Raw genomic sequence first — 19,536 nt, 5'->3', positions numbered from 1 at the left:
GCCCCGTGCCCTCAAGTGCCACATCCACACAGCTTTGCAATCCGTCCAGGGATGGGGACTCCATCACTTCATAATTACCAGATTATTGATAAATGGGCAGTGCTGCACTGAGATTAGGGGTTCAGGAAGGGTTGGGGCAAAGCCCTCAGGCACAGGGTGGGATTCTTGGGCTTGACCTGTCCCAGGGCAGGTCAGCCTTTCTGCTGAATAGATTTTTCCAAATTTCCAAGCTAAACCTCCCCTTGTGCAACTTGAGGCCATTTCTCTCATCCTGTTCCTTGGGACAGGAGCCTGGCCCCACTTAGCTCCAGCCTCTCCCAGGGAATTTTAGATGCTCACCCACTCTCAGCCTCCTTTGCTCGCACCTGGGCACATCCACCCAGCACACCCAGCTCCAAATACCCAGAGTAAACCCCTCTGCTCCTTATTGACTCACAGAAAGCAGAGAAAACCTGATGCTGTGTCTATTTTTGCCTCCCTGCCCAGCCTCTCTCTGCTGTTGGGTTTAGCAGGAGCTCTTTGAGCAGCACCATTCACTGGGGGGGCTCCGGGTTCATTTTGGGGGCTCTGGGTTCATTTTGATTCAAGCTCAAAGTCAAGCCTTGGTGACTCACACTGGTGTCTGAGCCCTGCAAATTTAGAAAATACAGTCCATAATCCTCAGCCCAGCAGCTGTTTACTCCATCTGATGAGAATCTCTGGTGCTTTGGCTGCAATAGAATATCTAAAAAAATATTAAGTGGCTTAGGTAATTGCGCCAAATCCTGTTTGATTAATGCACTTTGTCTCCCCATTGCTCCACTTGCAGCTTTGGACAATTCTCAAAAAAAAAAGTCTCAGAAATTAATTTTAGAGTGGATGTGACATCTCCTGACAGTGGGTCCCTCACAGCCTCTTAAAGCTTAATTTACTTTCCTGTCTTAGAATACTTCTAAAATCCAAACCCCCAAAGTTCTCACAGAGGACTTATTTTGCTTTTTCTCTTTCCCCCAGAAAACAATTATTGTCCATGACTAATTCAATCGTGTTGGTTTTTAAATTCTGGAGCAAATAGGTAAAGCCAAAGGGAGCAAAGCTTTGTTATTTATTTATTTCTTGCTGTTGCCAACCGCCTGTGATATTTTTCATCCTTAATCATCCCTGCATGAAATCGGGAATGGAACGGGGCTGATCTGCTAAATGAGCCCAAGGGGTGAAGGGCTCCTGGCCATCAGATGAAAGTGGTGTTATGTGATATCTTTTATCTCCAATACTTATCCAGACTCCAATGAACTGAAATATTTCCCTCAGAGAATCTATGGGCTGATGATTTCACAGTTAATGCAGTGCCCCGTTAAAGAAATGTAATTAAATCAAAGGAAGCTCTTGTTTTCATTCCCACATTTTTCACTAATAATGACAATAAATAGATTAATTTGTTATCACCCTCATCCACTGAATTGTCACATCCTTTCATTAGGTCAAACCAAAGATAGTGCACTGAAAAGAACAGATCTGTCAAAATTTGACATTTCAGTTTTGTTGATCTTCTGAGAAATATTTATCTGGTAAACACTGATGAATGTTCTGTCTATTTTAATCATCATTCTCAGCTATCTTGGACAAATATTTCAATGACTGCTGTGGATGAAATGCAGATTAAAACCCCCAAATAATCTCTCTGAGGGTGTTCACAACCCAATCACTCAGGGCTTGGAACCTTCCTATTGAGCTTTTTTCAGTCCCATAACAGAAATCACTCAAAGCTGAAGGTCTGCATCAAATAAATTCTACTTGTGTTTTATTCCATAAATTGCAAGAGTTTTTCAGAATATTTTCATTTTAGATGTTAGGGCTAATTTCTCTTAGAGTCCACTTATAAAATGATGTTAGAAATAGTTGTAACAACAGAATATTTGATACTGAGAGTTGCCTGGAGGCTTGGAAATGATTCAGTGGAGGGAGGCATTTCCCAAAAGAAAAGGAGCTTTTTTTATTTCTCCCAAACAGAATCTAAAGGTCAGCCCATTTCAGAAATATTTTAGTTATTAGTGGAGATGCTTAAAAGCTTGAAGGAAAAATGTGAATGTGTCATTCCCAGTGTAGAGTTGCCCTCTAGCTCATTTGATTTTAAGATGGTCTCACTTTCATGGTATTGTACAGAAGATTCGAAGACAGGAATGTCACAACCAAAGGAATTCATTATCTCTGTCCTTAAATTTGGGTGGAATTCCATATATTTTTACATCCTGTCTGGGGATTATTTGCAGGATTTGAATACTGCTTCATCTGGTGATAGTTGAACCAGCAAATCTGAGACCAAACGGATTTTGAAAAAACCAATTTATACCCCAGTTTAGCAGCAGTTTTTTACAACTCCTGCTGCAGTGTTGTGATGTTCAAAGTCGTTGTTTTTCCAGAATTTGTAAGAAATTCAGCAGAACACTAATTCCACGAGCCTGAACCTGCTTTTTTCCACAGCTGCTGCTCCATAGCTCATTTTTGCTCTGGAGGCTTTGGAAATGATGCTGCTCTGGAGGTTGAACTAAAAACTCTCCAGGGAACGCAGACACTTTATCTGGGAGTCAAAGGAGAGCCTGGGGAGGAACAAAAGTCTAAGGCAGGTTCTTGAGTTCATTGAGCTGTGCTTAAGAAGAATTAATTTCTTCAGAAATAATACCTGAAAAGCAATGCAAACAAACAATTTATTGAAAAAAAAAATACTTTACCTGTGATGAGAATTATATCTGCTTCAGTGAACCTGAGCATGTTCTTTTGTTATTAATGCCTCCTGGCTGATTTAGTTGCTAATACCTGCTAATTCCATTTTTATCAGCTCGGAAGAAAAACCAAGCCCCGTCATGAAAACGCCGCCTGTAGCCAAATAAAATCTCTGGTGACACATTTAAAACAGGTTACATGAAGCTTCAAGCTTGGTGGAGATTAAAAGGAAGTGGGAAAATTCTCTGAGAGTCACAAAAGGTCTTGGTGCTTAACAGTGCTCAGGGAAACAAAATTTTTGGGATCTGAAATGGATGAAGGATGGAGGGTGATGTGTCAGGGCCTTCCCATCCTCATAGCCAAGAATTCCTTCCCAAAATCCCATTTATCCTCCTTCCCAAAATCCCATTTATCCCTGCTCCTCACAGCCAAGAATTCCTTCTCTGTTTATAGCCTGCAATTCCTCCAGGCCCCATAAATGTGGATGGAATTAAGTGTTAATATCAGTCTGAACGAGGAGAGCAACAGCACATCAACTCTGAGTGTTATTGTATGAAGGTAATTATTGACACAAGTCTTCAACTGGATCTTAATGTATTTATGAATAATTATTTTACAAGCGCTGCTGCTCTCCCATTATTGTGATTTTATTCTTTGTTCAGCTGGTAGATGATAACCTTGGAAAAGATCCTTGTAATAATAAACTCTGGCCGTTGTTTTTAAATGTGGAATATGTATTTAAAACATAAATTATTAAGCCTAGAACTCATCAGCATTGATTTTTCAAAGAAATAGAATTTCCCTCATCTAATAGGAATAAAAGGCATAAAAGAAGACAGGAACAGGAATAAGAGAGGACTGAACATTTTTTTTAGACAAAAAAATTTGCTCACTTAGCAAAATATTATATTATTACATTTCCTTCATCCCTTCTAATCAGAAATGAAAGTGTACAGAGGTTGTTAACACCTAGGTAGTGAAAGTTACAATCATTTCTTTGGAAGTTTGACTTAGAATAAAAGGATTTAGGCTCAGATAAACACTCAACACTAGCTAAATTAAGTCTTTTTGAGCTAAATTAAGTCTTTTTGAGTTAAATTAAGTCTTTTTGCTGGATACCAGAGCCAAGGAAGCAAATATCACAGAGTAAACTTCCCACGGTCAATAAACCATAAGTAACATGTCAAATGTAAATAAAAGGGGGGGGAAATTAGGCAATGTTGGCATCTACAAACTGGAGCAACGAGGCAGAAGAGTGAGAAAATTAAAGCCAACACCTCACAGAAATTACCAGTGGCTTTAGCTGAGTCTCTCACAAGTAAATGTCAGCTGAGCCAGAGGCAGCAAACACCTCTGGAACTTGAATATTGAAATTACTTTGAAGGCAAATACCTCAAATACAGGGAGAAAGGTGCCAGACTTGGAAGTTGAGGAAAGCATTAATGAGCAATGGCTGAGGAGAGGCAAAGCAAGGCCAGGAGCTCTGTCCTGATATTCCACCCCTGGGTTAAATCACTGCCATTTGGGGCAAGATTTCATTTTCATTAACTTCTCTGTTGACACAAACAGATCCACATCGGGAATCTTTTTGAATTCCTGTCTTTTCAAGGCAAGCTAGGACCCACAAAAAGCACTTTTTCCTGTTTCAGCTGCTCGTTAAAAAGCTTTTTTTACGCTTTAAAAATGCATTTGTATTTTTATTATATATTTGTATTATATATCTGTATTTTCATCTGCATCATACTTTTTTTTTTTTTTCCCAAAAAGTGTATTTTCCCCTGGAAAATTCACATCAGGAATATTCCCAAACCCTGGTGAGAGCTGAGCCAAGACATGGCTGAGACAATAAAGGCGGAGTCAGAAAGTTACAGAGTGCTGGAACTGTTTGTTCACCACTGAAATTCCTCTCCCCAGTTTCAGCCCTACTCAAACCCTTCTCTTTAATTCCATTTTTCTTTTTCTTTTCCAGGTTTTGTCCATTTTGCTGGGTGAATCCAAAAGGGAAGGGGTCAAACAGCACCTCTATGCTCACTCTGGTCTTTGCTTTCTGGTAGGATTGGCTGGGTGTGTGGGAAAGAGAAAATGGGAATTTTTCCACTGCCACAAAAGGCTGGGATTGAATTTTTTCCACTTAAAGATTGTTTTATGTAGGAGCTGAGTGGCAGAAATGCCTTTAAAATTACCCTAAACAGATAATAAGGACCTGTTTTAATCCCACATCAACAGAAGGGTGAGTTAGAAGCCCAATTTAATGTTAATTCCTACATTACTGTAGGAATTATTAATTAAATTATTTTAATTATTATAGCCCAGCATCATTCCCACAATAATCAATCAAAATTGGAAATATGATACAAATTAATCTGCTGCTGTGGCTTTTCCCTTGTATTTCAGAGTTTACATAACACAACTCTCATAATACCTTCAAGGAAATTAAAAAAAAAAAAAGAAGAAGAAGAAATAGCAGGCAAGAAATAGATGTCTTGGTCTTTCATCTAAATTTAATGAGAAAAAGAGTTGCAATGAAATTAGAGATGTGCTGAACTATCCATAGGAGATTCCAAGCCATTATTAGCCTGCTCACCCTGCTACTTATCTTCAAATGCACACACCAGCAGCAGAAAGGATTTAGGTTACATTTTAGTAATCCAAATCTTGTAGGTACTGGGGTTTAGTGAAACTGGAGCACTCGTTACTATAATTTTGCTACAAAAAAAATCAGTATTTAATGAAGTGAGAGGTCTGGCTTTAATGAACAAAAGGAAGGAGTTTGGGGCTGTGGCAGCGAGGTTGGAGTGTCAGTCTGGATTGCCATCCCTAAAGCTGAATTTCCTTAGGTTTGGGGATTTGTCAAGTATTTAAGAGCGTTGAAATGTAAGCTTGCTTCTTGATGATACTCAAACATTTGTAAAACAGCCTTTAAAGAAGGAGAAAATACAGGAGGAAGAAGCAAAATCAGCAAGGCTGGGGTGGCTGTGGTAAGGAACAAATCCTTGTCTTGTATGGCCAGAGTGGGACTTGATATCCAAATTCCCTCCTGACCATGGATGAGGAGCTGGGATCTCCCAGGAGAATTTTTGCCTCTCTCTGCCTCAATTTCCTGGACCAGCAACTGGAGAAGCCTCTTTTTCTGCTGGTAAAACTGCAATTTCACTGAAATGCAGCCTATGAATAATATGATAATATGGCCCTGGGTGTCTGAATCTAATTGATCAAAAGTAATAACTGTGATGGAAAAATTAATTGGAAAAATTATTATCAGGGATACAAAACATACATCTATTTCTCTATTCATCTAAACCCTCTATTTCTCAGTAATCCAACTGATTCTCAGCACAATCCCTCTACTAATGGTGCTGCGTGGAAGGAGGAAACATCACTGGGTACAACACAAATGTGTTGGAAAAATAACATTTCGTGGTGTGTGGAAATGTTGAAGATTGGGTTTAAATCTGCAAAATTCAACAAATTCTGGACAACAGCACATTTTAACAGTGAATGCAGCTCATCTTTTATCTATTGACAGTTTCTACCTGCCCAAAAATTCTCAGAATTCCATTTCTGGGAGCTGCTCAGCTATTGATTAACTCAGGTTACCACAGGGGTCTCCCAACTAATAAAAATCAGGATGCAGTGGTGCTGTCAGACACGGGGCTGCATTTCTGATGGCAAATTCATGACTTGGAGCTGTCCCAGGTGCTGCTCTCCCTGTTCCATCTCTCCTGCTTGCTGGGCTGGGCTGGGCTGTGGAGGCTGAGCTCACTCCTTGGTGGAAGAAGTTATTCTCACTGAATTCAAAATAGGTGATATCCCTTTATTCATCTTCATCTAAATTCAGGTGAATTTGCAATTAAATATGCATTTTGCATGGTGAATATGCGATTAAAAGGGCTTTGTTACCTGGAAAAGAAAACCTCTATTGCCTCTAAGTTTCTGACCCTGCCAGGCAATGTTTGGAGCATGTGAGAAATGATCACTGAGGGTGGGCAGGCAGGGATTTTGTTACAGAGGAGAGGAAAAAACAGGAGAGAGGTTTTGGTTATGTTTCCACTGATGTCTTGTGCAGGCTGCCCTAGAGCAGAGGCTGGGCAGAGTCACAGAATAAAGCAGGGATTTATTCAAGGATCTCCTCCATGGATCCACCTTGGGCAGCACCAGAGCCCAGCCAGGACTGCACCCAAATGAACCAAAATGGTCCCAAAATGCACGAGCGCTCCCGGGGGCTCTCCCTGGGATCAGTTCTGCTCCATTGGCACCTTGGAGTTCATTGTCCCATTCCAGCTTTAGCCCAGGCAGTCCCACCCTGCTTGTTTTTCTCTCTCCAGCCCACGGTGTTTGTGCTCCTGGGCTGAGATTTGGATCCTTTGTCCTTGGTGCCCAGCTGGAGCAGGAATTGTTTTGTCTCCCTGCGCTGTGAGGAGAGCTCAGCACCCCTGATATGAAGCCCAGACCCACACACTAAAGCAGCTCAGAATGTGAAAAATCTAAAAGCTAAACCGGAGGCATCACCACCAGGATAAACAAATCCTCAGGAACTTGAGTGGACAGGAATTAGATGGAATTTAAATCCCTGGAAGTGTCCAAGGCCAGGCTGGAGGAGAAGTCTGCTTTAGGGCAAAGTGTCCCTGCCTGTGGCAGCCTTGGAATTTGATCATAAGTAAGATCCAACCCAAACCATTCTCTGGCTCCATGATTTTATGATATGTGATACATTTTGCTCCAAAACCACATAAAACCAGAGTTTTTATAATTATTTGTCATTGTTCATCTAAAAGTTACAATGAGGATGTCCCAGAAATTGTGTTATAAATATGTTTCTGGGAAGTTTTTGCACCTTTGTATCCTACAGTCCTATTCTGGCCTGAGGCCCAAGATTTATATCATTAATTCTCCAAAGTTAACCACTTTGGTCTCAGGTAAATCTGCACTTAATTGAAGTTTGAGTAACTAATGACACAATGAACCAGTTTGTTATCCATAAATAGAGTTTTTTTTCTCCTGCTTCATGCACTGTAATGAACCACAGAGACAGGGTTATATTTCTTCCAGAGAAAATCGAATTTTGAATATTTTTGGGCAGGTAGAAACTTGTGGAGCGGCAGAAACATCCCTGAACATTCTCTTCATTGATCTTTAAGGCCTCTTACTTTCTGTCCAAGAACTGGCTTTTAATTTGACATCATTACTCTCAATTTTCTAAAAGCAACCAGCAAACCTCACCCACATCAGCCCTTGCAGAAATCTTCCATGTATTTCCCACCAAACCAAGAGTTTAAGAAGCAATTAATTGCTGAAATGATGCAGAGCTATCTGCAATCAGCATTTTGAGACATTGCAAGAAATTCAGAAGAAGAATAAAGAGGAGTTGGTGAATATTCCTAATTGGACCTGGTATAAAAATATTCAAAATAAAACCAATAAAAAACCAGAGGGAGAGATTATTTGTAGGAGGTCTGGAGTGACAGTGAGAGGGGAAAGCTGTCAATTTTTCAAGCTGAATTTTACAACTCTCACTTGTAAACTTCCTGCACCTGAATAAACTGAAAGTTAAGCCACAGGGAAGCACTTTTGGAGTGAGGGGGAGAATCCCACTGCAGCTCCCTCTGGCAGAATAATTCCTGTGTTTCTTGAGAATAAAGGACTCAAACCAGGCAACTCACAAGTATTTATCTGTTAGGGCAGTCTCTGCACGTGGTATTTTTATTATAACACTTATTTTTGTGGTAAATTATGGATTAAACCTTTCACTAAGGAATTGGGATGAAGACAACGATGTCAGCCATGACTTAGAAGCCCCAAATCAATAAATTAATAGAGTTTGAGAAAGAAATTGCACCTGGCTCTTTATTGGGAAGGACCATTGGAGGCAGGATGCCTCTGGAATGTCCCCTCTGGATCCCAGCACTGGGAGAGGAAATCACTGTCACCTTCTTCTGCCTGCAATATTATCAACATTTATCCAAAAGATGAGTTGAGCAAGTTTCCAGGAGAGAACAGAAAAAAATCCCATTTTTCTCCCCCTGCAGCTGAAAAAACTCCTGAATTCCAGCACAGTTGTGCCTTTGCAAAAAATTCACAGACTCCTAAATCTTTCCTGGTCTTGCTTAAGGAATTTTAACAACTAAACCCACTTTTTTATTACTTCAAATGTTTGTTTTTGCCTCTCAGTGCTCATCCTTTGCCCCATGAGTAGCTGCTACCTGTAGTTTTTACACAACTTGTTAGGAAGCAGGAAAACTGTGACTCCTTCCAGTTTGCCATGAAAGAATGGAAAGCATTCACTGATTACTCTAAAGTGCCCTTGAAAATGTTTGCCTTCCAAATATTCCTGCTCAAATCCAACTGCCCTCAGCTGGGTTTGGAAAAAAAAATATCCCAAGGGTTTAAAATCAACTCTCTGGGAAGGTTTGGAATGGGTTCAGGCACGGTGGGAATGCTCAGAAGTTTTAGAGCTGAAGGCAAAATTCTCACCAAACCCATTAAGTCCTGGCTGGTGGAAATTGCTGTGGTCTTTAATACTGTAATTCTGGAAAGTTCTTTATAATTAATGCTTTGCCTAATTAAGCCAAACATTGTTTGTCCCCTGTTCATCTGGTTTTAAATCTAAGGTTTTGCTTGGAAGCTCTTGGTGGTATCTGAATATTTCTCCTGATGTCCCTGCCTGTATTTATCTGATCCTCTGGTAAATCTTTCAGGGCTGAATCTCCTGAATCCATTATCCAGGCTGCACTCGTGGAATCCAATTCAATAATTTAATACTACTCAAAAAAAAAAAAAATTAAACCTATTTTTAGAAGCTCAGTTGCTCATTCAGATTTTTCTGCACAACCAACTGCAGCTGGGGATCATTTTTCATATTTCCCTATCTGTGTTTTATCAGCTTTTTCAGTTTGGGATGTTAATTGAACTGAATTAATTCTTACCAACACACTGTAAGGAAAATGTTGCACCCAGAGTTTTATAAATGGTACTTCTCTAATTATTGACATTTTAATGGATTTGTGTTCTAGATACAATATTTGACCTCTAACCTAAAAATTGTGGATTTGATGTGGCACAAGAAGATAAAATTTCATGATACAGCAGCAAAAAAGAGACTGATACTTTGTTAGAAGTGTTTGCACATGAAATGTGCTGTGAAAGTTAATTTTATTACTAAATTGGTATACAAAGCTGAATCCCCAAAAGGGAGCTCAGCTGTCAATTCTTCAAGCACAATGCTACAACTAAAAATAAAAAATTCAATGTTCACATGAAATTTCTTGGCTTAAAGCGTGCAGAGCAGATTGTGCAGCTCTTCTTGCTCCTGAATACTAATTTTACATATAAACATTTCCTTTTTCTGGAAATGTTCTTCGTTTGCCTCTGTAAAAGTGGAAGATAGGAAATTGTCTCCTTTACAAAGGGAGGCTGGAAATAGAAGAGATGTGAACCACAGATGAAAAGGTCTTAGAAGGAAATTGTGTGTCCAGTGCTGTCTCTCAGCATCCCTGTGCCAGTGATTCCTGCTCCCATGGCATTGCTGTGCTCCCTGCAGCCACTCCAAGTCCTGCAGAAAGCACATGGGGTGAATTGTTCTAATATTTCTCCCAATTGGGGTGAAATATTAGAAGTTCATCTGTGTTTTGCACCAATTGAACCATAAAAAAGTCAGTGCAATGAGTGAGGTTTAACAAGGTGATGGCTGGGGGAGAAGGGGGAAGATCAGGCTCTAGCTAAGGCTGGTCTTTTCTACCAACAGGTGACAGGATGGAAATTAATTTGTGTCTGAGATTTGGGGGACAGCAAAAAGAGATTTTTTTATTAATTTAGTACCTCTAGCACAGTGTTCTTCCCATGGGAAAAAAACCCTACAATTTTCTCTTGGAATAATGTCCAAGGCCAGATTGGAAAAGGCGTGGAGCAACCTGATCCAGTGGGAGATGTCCCTGCCCATGGCAAGGGGTGAAAAATAAGATTCCATTTGGTACTCTGCACCTACAAACTGAGCTTGCTGTAATCCCTTGTTCCTAATGTAGGTTTTCCTGCTGTATCACATTCCAGGGGCACCCCTGGGCCATAAAAGCCTTGTTTTCCTGTCACAGGAGTGCTGTGATTCCCAGACAGGTGTGGATACACTCCCTGCATTATTCATCCTTCCAGGAGCATGGAAATCCCTGCAGTCTGTAGCTGCTTCAGGCTTAGACCTGATTTAGATTGGAACAGGAAGACTTTTTGTCGCTGTTTCCTTGTGTAAATAATCCGATATCCCTGCAGAAATTCCTTTATTAATCCAGCTGTTCCCCAAAGTCACCTCCTCTACTCTGCTGGTTGGGTTCTTCCACTGAAAAAAGTGGTGGGGAATAATTCCTTGATAAATATAAGCCACTAATGGAGGTTGGAAAGGGGATAGAAGAGAATAGAAAGTGGTGGAGGATAGGAATTAAATAAGAATTTGTTTTAATTACAGGCTTTGGAGAGGAGGGAATGAAAGACTTTTCTATTTCCAACTTAAAAGTGTTGTGATTTTGTCATTTCTGGTTGGTTTGATGTGGCTGAATTTGCGTAAAAGCAATCCTGGAGGAGTGGCCCGGACACTAAATGTGTGTTAGATCCCAAATCAGGGGGGCTGGGCTGTGTGCTTGATGATCTCAGAGGTCTTTTCCAGCCTTCATGATTCTGTCATTGCCTCATCCCCCACCTGCCAGCTCCACCTTCTGCAGCGCCCTTCAACACCCACCTGGGACGTGCAAAGTTGGTTTTGCAGGTGAGATTTTGGAGCTTGAAAGTGCAGGAGGACTTTGCTGAGCACACAGCCATTTTTTAGAGGAACTGAAAAGTCTCTTCTCCAGCTTTGACAAGAATAATTCAGCTCCACAAATGTTTGGGTTTTCCATCTGACCCCAAAGTCAGGGGGATCCTTCCCGTGGGAGCAGAAAACAGGAGGAGGTGCTGCATATCCCAACATCACCCCAGCAGCAGAATTTTCCTCCCTGGTGCTTTAAACTCTTTTCTGACAGCTCATCAGGCACCACGAGCTGAGCATTTGAGCATTTTAAAGTCAGCATTTTAATAGTAGAAGCAGCATCTTTGCACGGTGTCATTAGGAGGTGACATTTCCAAAAGAGAGTCAAAGACTTATTAAAATTTGATGTGAGCTTCAGGAGCCTCTCTAAAGTGAATCATCCCCACTTCCAGCCAGGCTTTGTGCTGACTCCCAGGCTGGCATCCCCCAGTCCTCTCAATTTTGGGAGCTTTATGAATTCCCAATTGCAGAGTGTCAGGAATTTAAGGACCAGCCTGCCACGGAGCACGATTTGGATGGGAACATCAAAAATTCCTGCCTGGAAATGTTGTGGCCCACCAGTGGGAGCAGAGCTGCTGCTTGCTGGTGGAGGGGAAAGTAATTAGAGGAGAGGCTGCTGCTCCTGGTTGTTGCAGGTTGCAAACATGCTGAGAGCTGTTTATTTGAGCAGAGACTTACTAAAGGGAGTGATATTCATACATTTGGGTCAGTGACAATTTTATGTAGAGCTGTGAAGTGCTGCTGGTTTGTTTTTGGTTTTGTTTTTTTCTTTTTTTTTCCTCCCTGGAAACATGGGCTGTAGCAAAAACAAATTGCTGCAAACAGAAGCAGCTGCCAGAGAGGTCAACGAGTAATTTCTGTGGCCAGATATGATCAACTGGTGTTGAGAAAGAGGTGGATAAGGAAGGAAATTGTGCAGTGCCTTTGTTTCCAGAAGAAGAGCTGATTAAGATGTCAGCTTGTTCTGTTTCCATCTTCATTTATTCAATTGTCAGCTTCTATCTGTCCCACGGGATCTCCCTGTAGTGAATCTTCTCTACAGAGGGAGATTTCTGGAGCTGGCTTTGATATTTCAGACTCAGCTTCCCATTGAAACTGTACTAATTTCAGGGCCTTAAAGATGGGATAAAAAGCAGCACAGCTGATCTAAGCTTTTGTCATTCACCACATGGGATTTTTTTGGCCAGAGCTTTGAGATCAATGGTTTGGTTTCCCATTCCATCAGTGTCCTGTAAAACACATCTCTCAACTTCCAAGTGACTTTGGCCTCCCTTCAGGCACTTCCTGACTCAGGAGCCTGAATGGAAGAAGTTTTGGCTGTCACTGGAGCCCTTCCTCCTTCTCCAGGCTGACCTGGACCCACTCTTGGAGCTGTTAGACCACAGGTTGGGTTTGATGATCTCACAGATCTTTTCCAACCTGCTTCATTCTGTGATTCATTCTCTGATTCTCTTTGTCCACAGATTCTCCCAGCCCACTTGGTCCTAAATCAGCCTCGCTGTGCTCGTGGTGCATCCTGTGACCATTTTCCATGCACAGAGCAGAAATGCCTTATCAGACACCTATCAAACACCAAATCCTTGCATCTTGCTGCTCCACAGGTGTCAACAGCAACGCTTGGCCTGAAGGGGATATCCTTTGGCTTCCATTCAGCTGACCTGATTTTTCCTCCCAAGCTGAGCTCACACCAAAAGCATGCAAAGCCTTACTGAAAACAGCACCTGGATCTGTGAAAAGGTGCAAAAACTCACTGAATTGAAGGTGCAAACCCATTGATTTGGTTGAAGAGTCTTCAGTTTGCAAACACCTTTATTGCACTCAACACAGGCCTCGCCCAGGCCCACCCTCAGGGAATAAAAATCCTAATTTGTGTTCTTGCCCCCTGTTGGAGCCTGGATGGTGCCAGAGGCTTCCCAGAGCTGCGGCAGAGCCTCTGAGAGGCACAGCAGAGTGTGCTCAAAGTCACAGCATCCTTGAGCTCTCCCTGCCTCCCTGTCATTACTGCTGCTGTTATTAGACTTTGTAATGCACTCAGCTCCCGAGTGCTGCTGCTACTGCTGAGATTACACAATCCTTCAAGGAATTTTAAAGACAGCTGCTTTGTGCATGCTCCAAAGGAACAGGGAGGGGAGAAGCTGCTTTTTGCACTGCCAGGCAGCGTTGCTGTGCAGAACTGAAGCGTAGGTGATGGAGAAAAGACCTACGAGATCTCCCATGTACGGCAGGAGGAGGGAGGGGCAGCTCTTCCCAAAAAACACATCCTGCATGGCACAGCTGGGATTTTGAGGGAGGTGCAGTGAGGTTTTATTCAGGGTGGAGATCCAGAGCCACACAAATGTGGCCAGGAAGGTCTCAGAAGGTCAAGTGGTCCATGGTGGTCCCATCTCACCACAGAGCCACACACGGAACTTCACAGAATGAGAGAATTGTTAAGGCTGGAAAAGAGCAAGATCATCAAATCCAAACATTCCTTGATACATGCACATCATTAATGGATGTGGGAAAGGAAAGGAAAGGAAAGGAAAGGAAAGGAAAGGAAAGGAAAGGAAAGGAAAGGAAAGGAAAGGAAAGGAAAGGAAAGGAAAGGAAAGGAAAGGAAAGGAAAGGAAAGGAAAGGAAAGGAAAGGAAAGGAAAGGAAAGGAAAGGAAAGGAAAGGAAAGGAAAGGAAAGGAAAGGAAAGGAAAGGAAAGGAAAGGAAAGGAAAGGAAAGGAAAGGAAAGGAAAGGAAAGGAAAGGAGAAAATGAAAAGGAGAAACTGTGTTGCCCTGTTCTTTTGAGAGTTTTAAAGTTCTTCTAAAAGTTCCTATACCTTCTGATATTTACATATTTTTGCTGAGTTCTCTCACACTGTTCATGTAAATAATGATTGTTTTGCATTCTTTGTGGGTGGAGAGAATTGATGGACTGTTGGTTTGACCAGTGTGGTTGGAGAGGTGGCAGTTTCACCCTCCAATCCACTGTCACTTTTACTGTTGTACATATAGTGCAGTCAGAAAATGAAGTTTACTTTTAAAAGTTCTTTTTTCTTTCCTTTTACATCTAGCCTGCTACTGTGAGTTATTTCGTGTCACAGTGTGACAAAAGTGGTGGAGGAAAGGAATTAAGTAAGAAATTGTTTTAACTATAGGTTTTGGAGAGGAGGGAATGAAGGACTTTTATATTTGCAAAGCTTCTTTGCATTTTAGAAATGTGCTGTAGCCTGAATTGTGCAACAGGATGTAACATTGATAATACTGTTAACATTTTTTAATTGATTTTTATTCCTAGGGACAGGGAGTTTATATCATCTGAATGCCCCTGTCTGTCTCAAGCAGTACTTCCCTAATTTCTTCCAGGTGTTTTCCTTGAGGTCGAGTCTGGGCTTGGACAGGCTGAGATACTTCTCCTATATTTGCTTGTGGAAGAGATTTAACAGAACAACACCCAAAATTTCGGTGTATCCATGAAGTATAAATGTTCAGAATGATTTTCACAGCTGAGATATTCCAAGAGGAATTGATGTGAGCAGAAAAAAAACCAAACAAACCCCATAATAGAAACATTAAAATTTAGCTTCATAGCAGGAGGAAAAAATTCCACCTTGACAGAAATTTATTGGGCAGTGGGACGGTTCTGGAAAGGAAATGAAATCTGTTTTGGGAAACTAAAAACTGCACTGAGTAATCACTGATTGGTACAGTAAATTATAATAATAATTTAGCAGTACTTAAAGGGTAAAATAAGATTTAATAGAATGCAAGAGTTTCACTCTTTTCATGGTTCAGGGAAAGGAGGATTCCCAAGCTGCAGAGTTCTTCAGGGAAGTTACAGAACCTCATGGAACTGTGGTGAGGGTGGAGAAAGGATGGACCCAGTGCTGTGGGAAGAGGTGAGAGCCAGAGGTAAAACACCAGAATTGTGACTCACTATGACAAGAGGTGACAGCCAGAGGCAGAACAGAGGAATTTAAATTGGAATCATTCTAGGAATTATTTTTTTCATCATGACAGTGGTCAGACATGAGATGATGCTGTGGGCTCACCCCCTTACGAAGGGTTAAGGAAATCCAGAGGGGCTGGAACACGTTGGTTTGGCAATGCTGGTGGAATAAGTTAAATTGTTTTATTGGGCCTGAAGTCTGAAGGCAATCAGAGAGAGAAAGGAACCAAACCCATCCCTCTGGCTCGCTGCCAAACAACCTGAACGCTGCCAGAGCAGGATAATAACACCAATTGGCTCATTGTCTTTTCTCAAAAGCCATTTCCATTCATTCTCTTCCCTAATTGTTCTCCCAGCCAGCTCCCGTTGCTGTGTTTGGGCTGCACAGCTGAATTCTCTGCTGCTCCTGCCTTCAGCTCCTGCCTGGAATCTCAGCCTGGAGCACCTGGGGTCAAAGCAGCCCTGGAGAAGCACAGCAGCAGGGGATGGTTCTGTAAGCAGGGCTTTGCTAACGAGGGAACCCACAGCGAATTAGGAGAGGGAGGACACCAAGTCATGATTGGAGGTGAGGTTCAAACAGGGATGATCCAAGGAGCGCCGTGGAGCACAGGATGGGGGTGAGGAACTGGGCAAAACTCCTCTTTCCCCTCCTAAAAGTTGCCGTGGAGCTGCTGCTGCTGTTTCAGAGGATGCTCAGACCCTCAGATCTTCATCTTTTGCCTGATTGACAATTCACAGGAACAGCAAAATGCATGATGAGGGGATTCTGATGAGACTCCTCTCACTTTTGAAGATGGAGTATTCATTTTTACGGCCTGAGATTCGATTTCACTTCTTGGGCTTCGCAAGAATCAATAATTACTCTTTAGATGCTGAGTAGAAAATAACTGTCTGGCTGTTGTTTGAAATTGCTGGGTGTATGAAATTATCAGGAACGACCCCTGGAGAGGCGGTTCAGGAAGGTTTGAATCACCCACTTTGCATCACCACCCTCTGTGCCACCTGCAGAGATGAACTAGGCTTATCTTACATCTTAAATATTTGCAGTAAAGACCAAACCATCCCTAATGTCTTCACCTAACAGGTTTTGATACAGTGAAATTGAAGCTGCATGTGAAATCACGGTTACGTGGTTGCTTAAACGCCACCAAACTCACTATTAAATGTTACTGGACCCAGAAAAATCAAATTTGGCTTCAGGACTGCTAAATGCTGTTAATAACAGACAGATAAATTAATCTGGATCTGCTGCTTTTCACAGCATTTTGTGGTGCTTGACTATTCCTGTGTTGCTCTGATGCCTATGCTCCCCTCCAGTCTGCAAACAGCCATTAATAAATTTGGGATATGGAATGACTCAGTTCATTATTAAAGGATACTGAACCTCAGAGACTGCAGATAATTACTTTTGCATACTATTAAAAGTGTTCATAAAAATTGACATTATTTTAAGGCTCAACAAGAGGTACATGACTAAAATAGCATTAAAATTTTATTTTTTTCCCCTCTCTCTAAATCCAATGACATTTAAAATATGACATTTGGAAGGCAGAACCTCTAATATCCAATAATGCCAGCGCGTGTGGCCGTATTTCTTTGCTGGCTGCAGACAAATGCTTGTCAATGTCACCTTCAGCACCTGCCATCACTTATTAGCAGCTCTGAAATCCTGCTTGGGAAAGTTTGGGAGCATTTTACAGCCACCAGGAAAGTCAATTAATTAGGCTGTGCCGCCACACGAGCGCGGCAATTATTTCGCCTTTCCCTTTGATTTTCTGTTGACCAGAAATTTTCAGGCAAATCTTGGAGGCCAATTAAGAAGTTGTAGGGTTGCACACAAGTGTAGATCCTGTTCCTGTGGGCTCTGGGCTGGGGATTTGCTGTGTGTAACTTTGATTTGTTCTTTTATTTTGTTTCTGCTCTCGTTGCTGCCATCTGCGTTGCTCTTCAAGGAAATCCCTTCTTTTGAGAGCTCTTCCTTTCAAATTCGGCACACAAAGTTGGAGATACAAAAAGCAGTTTGGGAAGTGAATGGATTCAGAAGCAAACCTTGCTGAGTTCTTAGTTTAAAATTATTTCTCCTAAATATCCAGCTATAAAAATTTATATTTTACTATGTTTAGCCTTTTTTTACCTCCTTTCATCAGCTATCTGCAATCATGGAATGAGTGGATGTGGCACTTTCTGATGTGGTTCAGGGTCATATTTGGTCAAATGTTGGACTTGATGATCTTGGAGATCTTTTCCCACTTTAACAACTCCAAGATTCTCTAATCCCACCCCAGACCAAACTCAAAAATTCTAGTTAGCATTTAGTCAAGGTTCCATTCAACAAAAAAGCATCCCATGACACAGATTATTCAAACAACATTCATTTTCAGCTGTTCCAGAAATGGAACTTCTAAAGGATGCCAAAATAATAATGAATATTTTTGTTAATACCGACAGCAAAGGCTGTGCAGATATTGCTGTATGGCAGGAAAATGTTTGGAAAATGTTTGGAGTTTTTGTTATCGTCAATCTGTCCAACAGAGTTAAGTGCAAATGGTTCAGAGAGGGAATTCTTGAGAGACAAGTGAAAGATAAAAATCTCTGGGCTTGGATTTCCACTGAATAGCAAATGAATTTGGGGACTGGGTAAGACAGGGCAGGGGACTGGTCTCCATCTGCACCGTCTGACCCAAATTAGATCAGAAATCAGTGGGCTGTCAGGAGTGAATCACACTGGAAATATCTAATAATAAACTGAGTCCTGACAGGCAGAGGGGGAGAGGGTTTTGGTGCCTTTTTTCCAGGGCTACCTAAAAACAGAGGCCAGACAGAGTGAAGGGAATAAAAAGCAGTTTTATTTATTGAAGGGCCTTCAGGTACATTCAGGGCAGACCAAGCCCCTAGGGGCTACACCCAAAATGGACCATGGGTCATGGGTTTGCACACTTTTATAGGTTAATCTTTAATCTTCCAATTCCAGCTTCAGGTAATGAAGTCATTGACCCCCAGTTTGCTCCCCCAGCTCACTTTTGTTTCCATCTCTCTGCCCTGAGGCACTGAGGGGTCCTTGATTGCCAGGCCTGGAGAGGAATTGCTGTGTCTGCCCAAATTGGGACAGCAGCAGCTGACACTGGGTGTGGAGCTCAGAGTTACACACTAAAGAACTGCAGGGTTACAGAGAGATGGAAAATAGAAAAGCCCAAATCCTGAGGCATCATTTTCAGATGTGAAATGCTAAAAGGAAAGGAGGGGGATTGTTGCACGAGACTGTTCTGAGGAGCTGGGCTGAAATCAGCCTAAGGACGGGACTGGCATTCCTGCTAAAGGATTACCCAGATTTTAGACCTTGTGTGGCTGAATGCTGCTAATTTTTGATTTGATTTGCAGTTGTGCTCATTCTTCAATCCAGGTTTTAAGGACATTCCTGGCAGTGTCTGAGCCATCTCCAGCACTCCCTGAGCAGGAGCCACGGGCAGCAGTGGGATCCAACCAGGAGCTCCAGGGACAAACCCCATGGAAGAAACACCACTGCTCCTGTGATGTGACAGCCTCCACTCCATGGATTTACCAATTCCCCCTCCTCTGTGCCTGCTCCATCCCCCTGCACCCAGTAGCACCCCACACTCTGGCCTGCTTTGCCAAGTGTTCAATTACTTCTCTGAATTTAAAAATTCCCCTCAGATGGGGTCCTAGCCATCAGCTCCTCTGCTATTCCCAATCCCTGTATCCCCTGCCACACAAATCCAGTAGGAACAGCCTGCTGCAAAGCTCCCAGGGAGGAATTCCTACTCTCCAGGAGCAAACAGGCTGGATTATTTCAGTGCTGCTGTCAATAGGTGGCAATAATCTCCTTCCCTGCAGCTCCTTAATAAACGTTTACACTTTTCCACCACCCTGCTTGGAAATTTTCTCTCAAGAGTCTCCAGTTATTTATATCTGCAAAGTCCTGCTTTTCCCCCATTATAATTTTTCATGTCACCACAGGCCAGCGACGGGGGAGGCCTGGCATGACATTGCTTTATTAAAACCGACACCTCGCCTTGGAGCCAGTGAGTTCTCATCTGCTGCATTTGCAGCCAGAAGTCATCAGCATTCCACTTCTGTCCTGCCATCAACTAACGTGCTCCCAAATATTTGCACA

At 42.1% G+C, this 19,536-nt stretch overlaps 1 long non-coding RNA gene across 1 annotated transcript; it reads left to right on the top strand.

Moving 5' to 3' along the window:
• The first annotated feature begins 4,665 nt into the window (after window positions 1–4,665).
• Window positions 4,666–19,287, top strand: LOC140684742 (uncharacterized). The gene is made up of 2 exons (XR_012057450.1): window positions 4,666–4,750; window positions 18,805–19,287. It is a non-coding gene; the product is annotated as an uncharacterized lncRNA (long non-coding RNA).
• The last annotated feature ends 249 nt before the right edge of the window (window positions 19,288–19,536 follow it).

Source organism: Taeniopygia guttata, chromosome 9, assembly GCF_048771995.1.
Source record: "Taeniopygia guttata chromosome 9, bTaeGut7.mat, whole genome shotgun sequence".
Lineage (NCBI taxonomy): Eukaryota > Metazoa > Chordata > Aves > Passeriformes > Estrildidae > Taeniopygia > Taeniopygia guttata.
This window is presented reverse-complemented; position numbering and strand designations above follow the sequence as displayed.